Raw genomic sequence first — 12,671 nt, forward strand, 5'->3', positions numbered from 1 at the left:
CATTATACTGTGATGACTGGATGGAACCAGAATTCAAATCCTGAGTTCAAATCCTGGCTGCTATTCCTGGCTACCTTAGTTTTCCAGGACTGCTGCAACAAAGTACCACAGACTAGCTGGCTAAACAGCAGAAATTTATCACCTCATGGTTTTGGAAGCTAGAAGCCTTAAATCAAGGAGTCAGCAGGACCATGCTTCATCTTAGAAGGAAGAATCCTTTTCACGCCTGCCTTCCTGGCTTCTGGTGGTGGCCAGCAATCCATGGCATTCCTTGGCCGAACTCGATCTTTTTGCAAAAAAGACACAAAAAAACAAAAACAAAAACAAACCTCAATTTTCATCTCTTCCAAGTGGCCACTTCTCTCTGTGCCTCTGTTTCTGTGTCCAAATATCCTCTCCTAGTAAGGACATCAGGCATGTGTGGTTAAGGTCCACCCTAGTCCATTTTGGCCTCACCTTATCTAATAATAACACCTTCAAAAGATCCCATTTACAGATAAATTCACATTCCCAGGACTGGGGATTTGGACTTGAATGTATCTTTTTTGGGGGGACAGGATTCAATCCATAACACTAAGTAACTTTTGGCAAGATAATTAACCTTTCAGTGACTTGGTTTTCTTATCTGTAAAACAAGGATAATTATCTTCCACATAGGGTCATTGTGAAGATTAAATCAATCAATCCATGTAAAGCTCTTATTTTCACACAATAAACACTCAAAGAATATTGGTTAATATTATTAATTACAACCATTTGATAAACTCATAAATTTCCCTATGTATAGATATATATATATATTTTACCTTCTTAGACATATATTTTTGGGGGAGCCAGAAATAAGGATACTGTAAAAAGATCATTTGATAATCAAAAATCATAATTAATCCATAGTTAGGTGATATCTCTTTTAATAACATGAGCTACAGAAACCTCTCAGAATGGTACTTATTTTAAGTAGAATCTGCTTTACGGCCATTATTTCAAGGATGCTAACTAGTTGTGGATCATGGCCAACTAAATAGCATGCCCAGTTTAGTGTTTTACCCTACAAAGCAAGTGGCCTGATGGTAATTGTAATTATTCTATCTGAACTGCATAACAAAAAGGAAAATGTGTACCACATGTAATATCATGGTTTAAGAATGTGAGTTTTTTTTTCCTTGTGTAACATTTTATGGCTTAATTTAAGTAGACTATTAGAATCCTATAGTGCTATTGCAATAAAAATGCAATTGTAGGTTTTTGCAAAAATTTTTTTTCAAAACAATTATCAGTTAAATAGGCAATTCTGCTACTTCAGAATTATATGACATTATGGAATAATGTAATTGACCCACTCTTTAGTTAAACAGAAATAATTGGGTGTTTATTAGTAACTGTTGGATGTAGGATACTGGATTTTTTATTTAACCAGACTTGCTCGGGAAAAGAAATATATTCCGAATAACTGGCAAAAAAAAATGTTATTCAATTTCACTGACTTTCGTTTGCAATACTAAGTTATTAACCAAAAATTTTGAAAGGCAGCATATATTATTCATAATATTCTCTCCTTTTGGAATTTTGGGGCGCAAAGTCTTTCTAATTTGAATATCACTCTTTCTCCCTTTTCAAAAAATTGCTTTTTGTACTAATTTAGCCAATAGATGCATGAGTCCTAGACATTGATTAAGGTTTGTTTTATTAGAGAACTAAACTTCTGTCATCAGTTTCATAATAAAAATATTTTATGTAAGGTTTTCAGTCTGTTAAATTTTTCTGCATATAATCCTAAATGCAGTTATCTATGGTCCTTAGTGTTTCTAGAACATATAGCAAGAAATATAGAAGTATGTTACTTATTTGATATGCCAATATTTAGACTAGCTGAACCACCACTCAGTTGTAATACTTCATGCTTTAAGATGTAAAGAAACTATGATTGACTCTATAGTTCAATCTTCCATGAAATCAATTACTGTAAAACATCAAATAAATGCTTAAGACCACATGTGTGTTTTTTTTTTTTTAAAAAAAAAAAGGAACCCTCATGAATCCATCTAATTTAATTAATTAAACCTTAGTAGAAAGTCTCTTTCTCAACCTTTAATTCCCATTTCCTAAAACTTCATCTGGGTATATTACCATTGTCACTGGTATCTATTTTACCAATTACTGACTAATTACCAACTATTTATCAAGATTACCAATTTGAGTTAATGTACCTGAGTTAACATAGCTCATGAGTTAGAGGTGAAAAGATGAAGTATGAAAGAATACTTACAGAGCTACATCAAACCAGTCAGCTCAGCACTTGACATTTGCAAGCACCAACAAAAATATTTTAGAAAAAGGCTAATCTTTTTTTTTTAAATGAAACTTTTTATTTTGAGATAATTGTAGATTCATGTGTACTTATAAGAAATAATACAGACAGAGCTTGTGCACCCTTTACCGTTTCCTCTGATGGTAACAGCTTGTAAAACTATAGTCCAAAATCACAACCAAGAAAATGATGTCAATACAGTCAAGATACAGAAAATTTTCATCATCACAAAGATTCCTCACGTCCCCCTTTTATAACTACACATTCATCCCTCCCTCAGGTACCCCTTCCTTATTCTCTGGCACCACTAATCTTTTCTCTGTTTCTGTAATTTTGTCATTTATAGAATGCCATATAAGTGGAATCATGCAGAATATATCCTTTAAATGTTGGCTTTTTCATTCAACGTAATTCTCTGGAGACTCATCCAGGTTGTTAAAGGTATCAGTAGTTGCTGTCTTTTTTATTATTCTTTTATTTTTGTATTTATTGTAGAGATTGTTCACATACCATACAATTATCCAAAGATCCAAAGTGTACAATCAAACAATCAATTTCCCCTGGTACCATCATACAGCTGTGTATCCATCACCACAATTAATTTATTTTTTCAGTTTTTAGAACATTTTCATTACTCCAGAAAAGTAATACAGACAAAAAAAAAGGAAACTCAAATCTTCCCATACCCCTAACTATCCCTCCTCCATTGTTGACTCATAGTATTGCTATAGTACATTTGTTACTGTTGTGAAAAAACATTAAAATACTACTAACTGTAATTAGTTTGCAACACATATATTATTTCCCTATATGCCCCTCTATTATTTTTTTTAAAGTTTCAGAATAGTACTTAATTTTCAGATATTTATAATCATCTTATTTGATATCACAAAATAGTGGACATGTTATAAATTTTACAGATGAGGATATTGTTGCACTATTCTCACCATACATAGGCTGCAGAATAAATCTGAATACAGATCAATACTTCCCCTTCTTCCTCCTTTGTATATTTACAAACATGGAAAAAGGCTAATCTTGGCTGTGCAATAGGGATACTGTAACTGCCATCCCCCCAGTATCTCTTTCTCCTGAAATACCACAATGAATATCATTCCAGATCTCACACAGTCACTGCAGAGAGACAGGATCTTCCTGACACAAGGCTGAGGATGGCTCTGGGGTCACCCTCTGACACCTACTCTTCTCCTTTGATTAGGGGCTCTGTCTTGTTCCTTGCTTGAGATTTTTTTTTTAATTAAATTCAGTTTTATTGAAATACATTCACACACCATACAATCATCCATGATATACAATCCACTGTCCGCAGTATGATAACATAGTTATGCATTCATCACCACAATCTATCTCTGAACATTTTCCTTACATCAGAGAGAACCAGAACAAGAATAAAAAATAAAAGTGAAAAAAGAACACCCAAATCATCCCCCCATCCCATCCCATTTGTCCTTTAGTTTTTATCCCCATTCCTCCACTCATCCATACACTAGCTAAAGGGGGTGTGATCCACAAGGTCACCCCTTGTAATCTACATTATTATATAATTGTCTTCAGGAGTCCAGATTGCTGGGTTGGAGTTTGGTAGCTTCAGGTATTTACTTCTAGCTATTCCAATACATTAAAGACTAAGAGATGTTATCTATATAGTGCATAAGAATGTCCACCAGAGTGACCTCTCGACTCCATTTGGAATCTCTCAGCCACTGAAACTATTTCGTCTCATTTTGCATCCCCCTTTTGGTCAAGAAGATACTCTCAGTCCCACGATGCCGGGTCCACATTCATCCCTGGGAGTCATACTCTGCGTTGCCAGGGAGATTTACACCCCTGGGGGTCGGGTCCCACATAGGGGGGAGGGCAGCGAGGTCACCTGTCGAGATGGCTCAGTTAGAGAGAGAGAGGGCCACATCTGAGCAACAAAGAGGTACTCAGGGGGAGACTCTTAGGCACCATTACATACAACTTTAGACTCTCCTTTGTGGTAATGAGCCTCATAAGGGCAAGTCCCATGCTCGAGGGCTCAGCACATCAAACCGCCAGTCCCAATGTTTGTGACAACATCAACACCAGTCCAGGTGAGGATGTCCAACACATCCGCACCTTCCCCCAGATCCTCGGGGCTGGGGAGGGGGAGGCTGTAAATATATTTTTTATTGTCTGCCCAAATTACTCTAGGATGTGTCACTATTTCACTCCAGCCTATACTAACCTACCGTATCTCACTTCCTATTCAAAGTTCCATGCAATTGTGGTGTCTGAACAAATCGACTGTAGAGTTGTACCGTTTAGAAAATTTAGATCCTGTACCAAATAGATGTCTATTCCCTTGGTCTCATATGAAAGTTGAAGTTTTAAAACACAATCAGTTTCAACCTTTATTCTTTAGCCTGGCTTGCCCTGGTCTTAACCAGACCTGCTTCATTCATATCACTAATTGAAGTTTGGGCTCTTTTTCAGCTTTTTTTTTTTTTTTTTTTTTTTTTTTTTGACAGTGGCTGTATGCACTAATACTGACATTCATATCTGCCGAGCTCTAGCTCTGAGTTTCAGGTGTCTCAGCGATATGCATTGTTCCAGAGACCAATCAGGTTATATGCTAGGGGATCAGCATCTCAAAGTTTAGAGATAGGCCTTACAATTCAGGGATAGAGTTAACTGGTGTAAGAGCTTACAATCTAGGGACTATTACAATTATTGTGTCCACGTTAGGCTATGTTCTAAGATTCAATTCTGAGTTTACACATTGTAGTTAGTCCATATTGGTGAGGCATCATCCCTCTCACCATGTTTTCTCCAACACTTTTACTCCTATATTTATATTTTCCTACAATTTTACAGAGTTATATTCACATACCATACATTTATCCACAGTGTACAATCAGTTGTTCATGGTATCATCATAAACTTGTACATTTATCACTACAATCAGCACTTGAACATACTGATTACTACAAGAAAAATTGTTTTGTTTTTTTAGCAATAAGAAAAAATGATAAAAAGAAAAATAACATGTCATACAATACAATATACTACTAAGGACAGCAGATAACACCACTACCAAGAATCCCATATTATTCCCCTATATTCCCCTCTCATATACATTTAGCATTGGCATATTGCCTTTGTTACATTTAATGGAGGTATATTACAATGTTACTGTTGACCATAGACTCCAGTTTGCTTTGATTATGTTTTTTCCTGAATACCATCCCGTTTTCAAATTTCTACATGGTTAACATTCATTTGCTTTCCCACATGCAAAAACATTTTTATATTTGTTTATTTAGTAACAGTCATTGGCCACTCCAGTTTTTGCCACGTTATACAGTCCCAGTCTTTATCATCTATCTTTACCTCTGCTGTCATACATTCTCCTATCCCACCTCTTTCAGCTTTACTTACAGACATCTTTGTTCAGTGTACTTACAATACCGTGCTACCATCACACAGTATTATACTATCTATTTCTGGATCTATGCAATCAATCCTAAACATTCTGTAGTCCTTCAGCATCAAATGGCTGATCTCTGCCCTTTTTCTGTCTCCTGGTCGCCTGTGTTGTCAGCTTTTAACTCCCAAAGTTTGTTCATTAATGTCTGTTCATATTAGTGAGACCATACAGAATCTGTCCTTTTGTTTCTGGCTAACTTCACTCAACATAATGTCCTCAAGGTTCATCCACATTATTACATGATCCATGTCTTTGTTCTGTCTTACAGCTGCATAATATTCCATCATGTGTATATACCACAGTTTGTTTATCCACTCGTCCTTTGATGGACATTTGGGCTGTTTCCATCTCTTGGCAATCGTGAATAATGCTGCAATAAACATTGGTTTACAAATGTCTGTTTGTGTCTTAAGTTTCAGTTCCTCTGAGTATATACCCAGCAATGGAATAGCTGGGTCATATGGCAAATCTATGTTTAGCTTCCTGAGGAACCTCCATACTGTCTTCCAGAGTGGTTGCACCATTCTACATTCCCACCAACAATGAATAAGTGTGCCTCTTTCTCCACATCCTCTCCAGCACTTGTCATTTCCTGTTTTTTGGATAATGGCCATTCTGGTAGGTGTGAGATGATATCTCATTGTGGTTTTGATTTGCATTTCCTTAATAGCCGGTGAAGTTGAGCATTTTTTCATATGCTTTTGAGCCATTTGTATTTCCTCTTCAGAAAAATGTCTGTTCATGTCTTTTGCCCATTTTGTAATTGGATTGTTTGTCTTTCTGTTATTGAGATGCAGGATTCCTTTATATATTCGGGATATTAAACCCTTATCTGATATGTGGTTTCCAAATATCATCCCCCATTGTGTAGGTTGCCTTTTTACTTTTCTGACAAAGTCCTTTGATGTACAAAAGTGTTTAATTTTGAGGAGATCCCATTTGCCTATTTGTTCTTTGGTTGTTCATGCCTTGGGTGTGAGGTCTAAGAAACCACCTCCTTTCACAAGATCTCTAAGATACTGCCCTACATTTTCTTCTAAGAGTTTTATGCTCTTGGTGCCAATGTTTAGGTCTTTCATCCACTTTGAGTTAATTTTGGTATAAGGTGTGAGATGGACATCCTCTTTCATTCTTTTGGAAATGGATATCCAGTTCTCCAAACACCATTTATTGAACAGGCTGCTCTTTCCCAGTTGCTTCGGCTTCACTGCCTTATCAAAGATCAGTTGTCCATAGATGTAAGGGTCTACTTCTGAACACTCCATTCGATTCCATTGATCAGTATATCTGTCCTTATGCCAGTACCATGCTGTTTTGAGCACTGTAGCTTTGTAATAGGCTTCAAAGTCAGGTAGTGTGAGACCTCCCACTTCTTTCCTCTTTCTCAAGACATTTTTTGGCTATTTGGGGCACCTTACCCTTCCAAATAAATTTAGTTATTGGTTTTTCTATTTCTGTAAAGTAAGTTGTTGGATTTGCATTGGTATTGCATTGAATCTGTAAATCAGTTTAGGTAAAATTGCCATCTTAACTATATTTAGTCTTCCAATCCATGAACATGGTACTTGCTTGAGATTTTAATCCTGCTGCTGTCTTTTCTCATTCACCTTAAGTGAGTACAATTCTTTCAGATTACAACTGAGGTCTTCCTCCACAGCCCTACCAGGAATTCCAAAGTCATTGACCACAGAATTCAAAAGAAGAATATCTCTCAAACACTTTTTCCTGTATATTCTCTAATTTTCTAAGGTTTTAACCCTCAGTTGCCACTACTGCCTACTGCAAACCAGATGAAATCACTGTTTTCAGAAAAGGGTCCATGGAAGAAACAGCAGAAGGGAAGTGTTCTACTTCCCTAGCTACAATAGAGGTTCTGTATCACACCAATTAAGGACTCTAAGTGAGTCCTTGGTATGGGACTCTTAATAAAGTAGTAAATAAGGAATTTTAGTGATTGATTCTTTTGGAATAGTGAAGCAGAATTTAAGAATCAGGGTTCAGATATGGTTTGTTGAGAAAAACAAATTGACTCAGTTATAATCTTCTCTGAGCTTTCTGCCTTCACCCCAAAGTTATAAAGCTAGATCTGAAAAAGACTGTTGTGTTAATTAGCTATTGCTTAGTGGCTTAAAATACATTTTTTTCTATCATTTCTCACAAGTCTAAGGGTTGGCTGGCCTGGCCAAATGAAGGTCAGTGTAGGAGGGCATAGCAAAGGCAGTGGACACAGGAAGGCATGAAAAATGTGGGCCATTTATACGATCAACAAAGATGTCGTAGGAATGAAAGCACTGAGAACTAGCATAAGAAAGCAGAGCATGAAGATGAGGGCAGGAATTTTTTATAGGACATAGTCTAGGCAGAGTATCTAAGGACAGGAATTTAGATAGCTGTAATCAAACTTTATACTGTCTGGGGTTTAAAAAATTACAGGTTTTATAAAAAGTACTCTCAGAATTTTAACAATGAAAAAAAAGGCCTTTAAAATAGGTTTACATTTTTAATGTGTGTATCATCTGGTCTTCTAGTGTTTTCTTGATGTCCTTTATCTCTTTAGCAAACTCACTGAAGTTATTTAGGAGATTTGTTTGAACATCTTGGATTAGTTGTTCCAAATTCTGTCTCCTCTGGCTTTTTAATTTGGTCACTTGGCTTGGCCGTATCTTCGTGCTTCTTCATGTGCTTTGTGATTTTTTGCTGATTTCTTGGCATCTGATTATCTTGATAAGGTTATTTTGAAAGTTGATTCCCCTCACTTGTCTAAGATGTTGTAGTTGCTTAGGTGTGTTGAAGGTCTCCTTTGGCAATTGGTTTGTCAGTAATTCTCAGCCAAACCAGGGCCAGGGCCTCATGCAGGAAGTGCAACCCTTTTTGGAAGTCCATTAGTGGGTGGGTAGAAAAGAAATTTGCCAGACTGCACTTTCCCTGTCTTCCCGGAAGATGGTGCCCTTGGTCCACCTCTTTCCCACAATCCCACCCCTCCCCAACAACAGCAGCCCACCAGGCAGGGACCTGACAAGGCAACAGTCTAGTCAAGGCTGCAGATCTCTATTTACACAGTAAGCTGCTGACCCCAGAGTGGAGGGTGGGCACAATGTACCCTGGCTGAGACCCTACTTGTGGGCACAGTGTATATGGTGACTTCCAGGCTTCTGTATGGAAAGACTCTGGCCTGTGGACTGAGAGGTTCAATTTCCCAGGAGTGCTCTGCTTTTTGCTAGCCAGCTAGAACTGGATTTGTTTTAGGACACTGCTTTGGCAGTTGAGTTGTCTGTATTTCTCAGCCAAAACAGGGCTGAGAACCTGTGCAAGGGGTGTAGACCAGCTCCAATGGGCCTGAGACAGAGTCTGGAGTGGTTCTGAAAAGCCCTGTAGTTCCCCTGGATTTTCTGACCTACCCAGCAGATGGCACTGTTGATGACTTAATTGTCCTCAGAAGCTGTTTACCTCCTGGAGCCTGGCAGTCTCTGACTGGGTGGGGCTGAAACTGCAAGGTTCCTGTGTTCTCACTTTGCCAGCCAAAAACTGGTTCAATGTTGGGCTGTGTCCCCACTTTACTTGTGGTGTAGGATTCCCCCAGCTGTCCCAGTCGACAGCTGTACCCCAGACAAGGATTGGACGTCCTGCTGCTGTTTCCCTCAAGGGTGGGGGATGGGCACCAGAACCCAGGGCTAGAAACATAATCTCTGTCCACATTTTCTCACTCTTCATCCCTCACTGACCTGGACCTTGAAATGTCTTCCCCTGTTCCCCAGGTCCCCAAGCAGTTGATTTGGTTATTTTCTGCCTGGCTACTTGCTGCTTTTAGGGAAGATTTTGTGGTTCCTTCCCTGATCCTCCATTTTGGAAGCTCTTCCTTGCTGCCCATTTGTATTCTGCCCTCCCCTGTGATTTCAGTGCTGCCATGGGTGCCTGTGAGCTTGAGTCTCTGTGTCTGGATATAGGTGGGGATCTGTCTCACTACTGTGAGAGATTTGATAGTCTGTGTCCCTGATGGGAAGCATGAGGGATCCCAGCTACTGCCTCTGGAATGAGCTGTGTGGGACCGAGTGAGGGCGAGGAGAGAGGACCGAATGGGCTGGGACAGAAGTTTCCTGCCTGATGTTCTTCTCTTTCTTTGATTCAGCATTTGTGGGATCCTTCTCCAGAGCGCTGAACAAGTGAGAATTGTCCTTTCTTTTTTTTCACTGAATCTCTGGAGAGAGGTTTTCAGTAACTATTTATGTTGCCATGTTGATGACATCACCTGTGTGGATTATTTGGATATTTCTCTACACTTGCTCCAAAGCATTATCTTATTTCATTTCAGTATTCTCTTTTGATGCCAAAGAAAAACCTGATAACTATTTTCTTGAAACTGAAGAATCTCCTCAGGTACAAGATTTGGAAACAAAAAAGGATACAGCTTTTTTTTTTTTTTAATTTTATTTTGAAATAAATTCAAACTTACAGGAACAGTTGCAAAAACAATACAAAACCCATACACAGAATTCCAGCATACCCCTCCCCCCGATCCACCAGCTTTAACATCCTGCCGCACCACCATTTCTTTCTTTTCCTCCCTCTCTCCCTCCCTATTTATCATCCATCATCTATTGCTCTGTCTTCTAAACATATGAGAGGAAGCTGCACACATCCTTGAACAAACAATATAATTCACATCTACAGTTCCCATGAACAAGAACATTTTATGCAATCCCATTAAGTGCAGCTAAGAAGTTCAAGAAATTCAACATTGATACAAAGCTTACATTCTATATTTCCTTTTTTTTTTTTTTTCTTATGTCCCAACTGTGTCCCTTTGAGCCTCCTCTCTTCCATCCTCAGATCCCATCCAGGATCATCCTTGGCATTTAATTGTCATTATCTATTTAGACTGTCTTTTTCTTTCTTTTTTTTTTTTTTTCCAATTGTGGAAACATATATACAGCCTAAATCTTCCCATTCCAACCCCTCCCTAGCATTCCATTAGTGGAATTAATCACATTCAGAATGTTGTAATGCTATTACCTTCCCACCATCCATTACTAGAAATTTCCCTTCACCCCAAACAACAATCCTACACTCATTTCTTAACTCCCCATTGCCCCTTCCCCCACTTCTAGTAACCCATACTCTACTTTTCATCCCTATGGTCATATTCTCTGATACTTTCTTTGTGTTTACCATGGAGCTTAAATTTAACCTCTTAAATCTATAACAGTTTTGTTTTTCTTTGATACCAACTTAACTTCAATAGGACACATAAACTATGTTCCTATACTCCTCCATTCCCCCACCTTTATGTAGTTCTTGTCAAAAATTACATATTTTACATTGAGTCCCAAACCACTGATTTGTCATTACACTTTATGTATTTTAGATCCTGTAGGAAGTACATAGTGGAGTTACAAATAAAAAATACAGTAATGTTGGTATTTATATTTACCATGTGATGTTTACTGGAAATCTTTATTTCTAAATGTGGTTTCAGTCAATTGTTTAGTGTCTCTTTCTTTCAGCCTGCTCAATTCCCTTTAGCATTTCTCATAAGACTGATCTACTGGTGATGAAGTCCCTCAGCTTTTGATTATCTGGGAATGTTTTCATCTCCCCCTCATTTTTACCCTCCAGTTGTTCGTGAATTTTCTAAGTTTCTGATGGTTATTGACTTCTATTTGTATTCCTTTCTTGTCAGAGAATGTGCTTTGAATAAATTCAATTTTTTGTATTTATTGAAGCTTGTTTTATGTCCCAGCCTATGGTCTATTCTGGAGAAAGATCCATGATAACTAGAGAAGAATGTGTGTCCTGGTGATTTGGGATATAATGTTGTATATATGTCTGTTAAATTTCTCTATCTCTCTCTCTCCTTTCTTTGTTTCTCTGTCGGTAGGGCTCCCTTTAGTATCTGAAGTAGGGAAGGTCTTTTATTAGCAAAATCTCCCAGCATTTGTTTGTCTGTGAAAAATTTAAGCTCTCCCTCAAATTTGAAGGAGAGCTTTGCTGGATAAAGTATTCTTGGTTGGAAATTTTTCTCTCTCAGAATTTTAAATATGTCATGCCACTGCCTTCTCGCCTCCATGGTGGCTGCTGAGTAGTCATTACTTAGTTTTATGTTGTTTCCTTTGTATGTGGTGAATTGCTTTTCTCTTGCTGCTTTCAGAACTTGCTCCTTCTCTTCAGTATTTGACAGTCTGATCAGAATATGTCTTGGAGTGGGTTTATTTGGATTTATTCTATTTGGAGTTCGCTGGGCATTTATGCTTTATGTATTTATATTGTGTAGAAGGTTTGGGAAGTTTTCCCCAACAATTTCTTTGAATACTCTTTCTAGACTTTTACCCTTCTCTTCCCCTTCTGGGACACCAATGAGTCTTAAATTTGGACATTTTATTTTATCTATCATATCCCTGAGATCTATTTCAATTTTTTCAATTTTTTCCCCCATTCTTTCTTTTGTTCTTTCATTTTCTGTTCTGTGGTCCTCAAGGACACTGAGTCATTGTTCAACTTCCTCTAATCTTGTATTATGAGTATCCAGAGTCTTTTTAATTTGGCCAACAGTTTCTTTTATTTCCATAAGATCTATTTTTTTTATTTACTCTTGCAATTTCTTCTTTATGCTCTTCTAGGGTCTTCTTTATGTCCTTTATATCCTGTGCCATGTTCTTCTTCATGTCCTTTATATCCTGTGCCATGCTCTGGTTTTTTGTCTTTAGTTCTTTGATTAATTGCGCCAAGTACTGTGTCTCTTCTGATCTTTTGATTTGGGTATTTTGGTTTGAGTTCTCCATATCGTCTGGTTTTATCATATGCTTTAAGATTTTCTGTTGTTTTTGGCCTTTTGTTATTTGCTTTACTTGACAGGATTCTTTCAGGATATAAAAAATACCAATCTCTAATTTGTCA

Source organism: Choloepus didactylus, chromosome 3 (genome assembly GCF_015220235.1).
Source record: "Choloepus didactylus isolate mChoDid1 chromosome 3, mChoDid1.pri, whole genome shotgun sequence".
In the NCBI taxonomy this organism is placed as follows: Eukaryota; Metazoa; Chordata; class Mammalia; order Pilosa; family Megalonychidae; genus Choloepus; species Choloepus didactylus.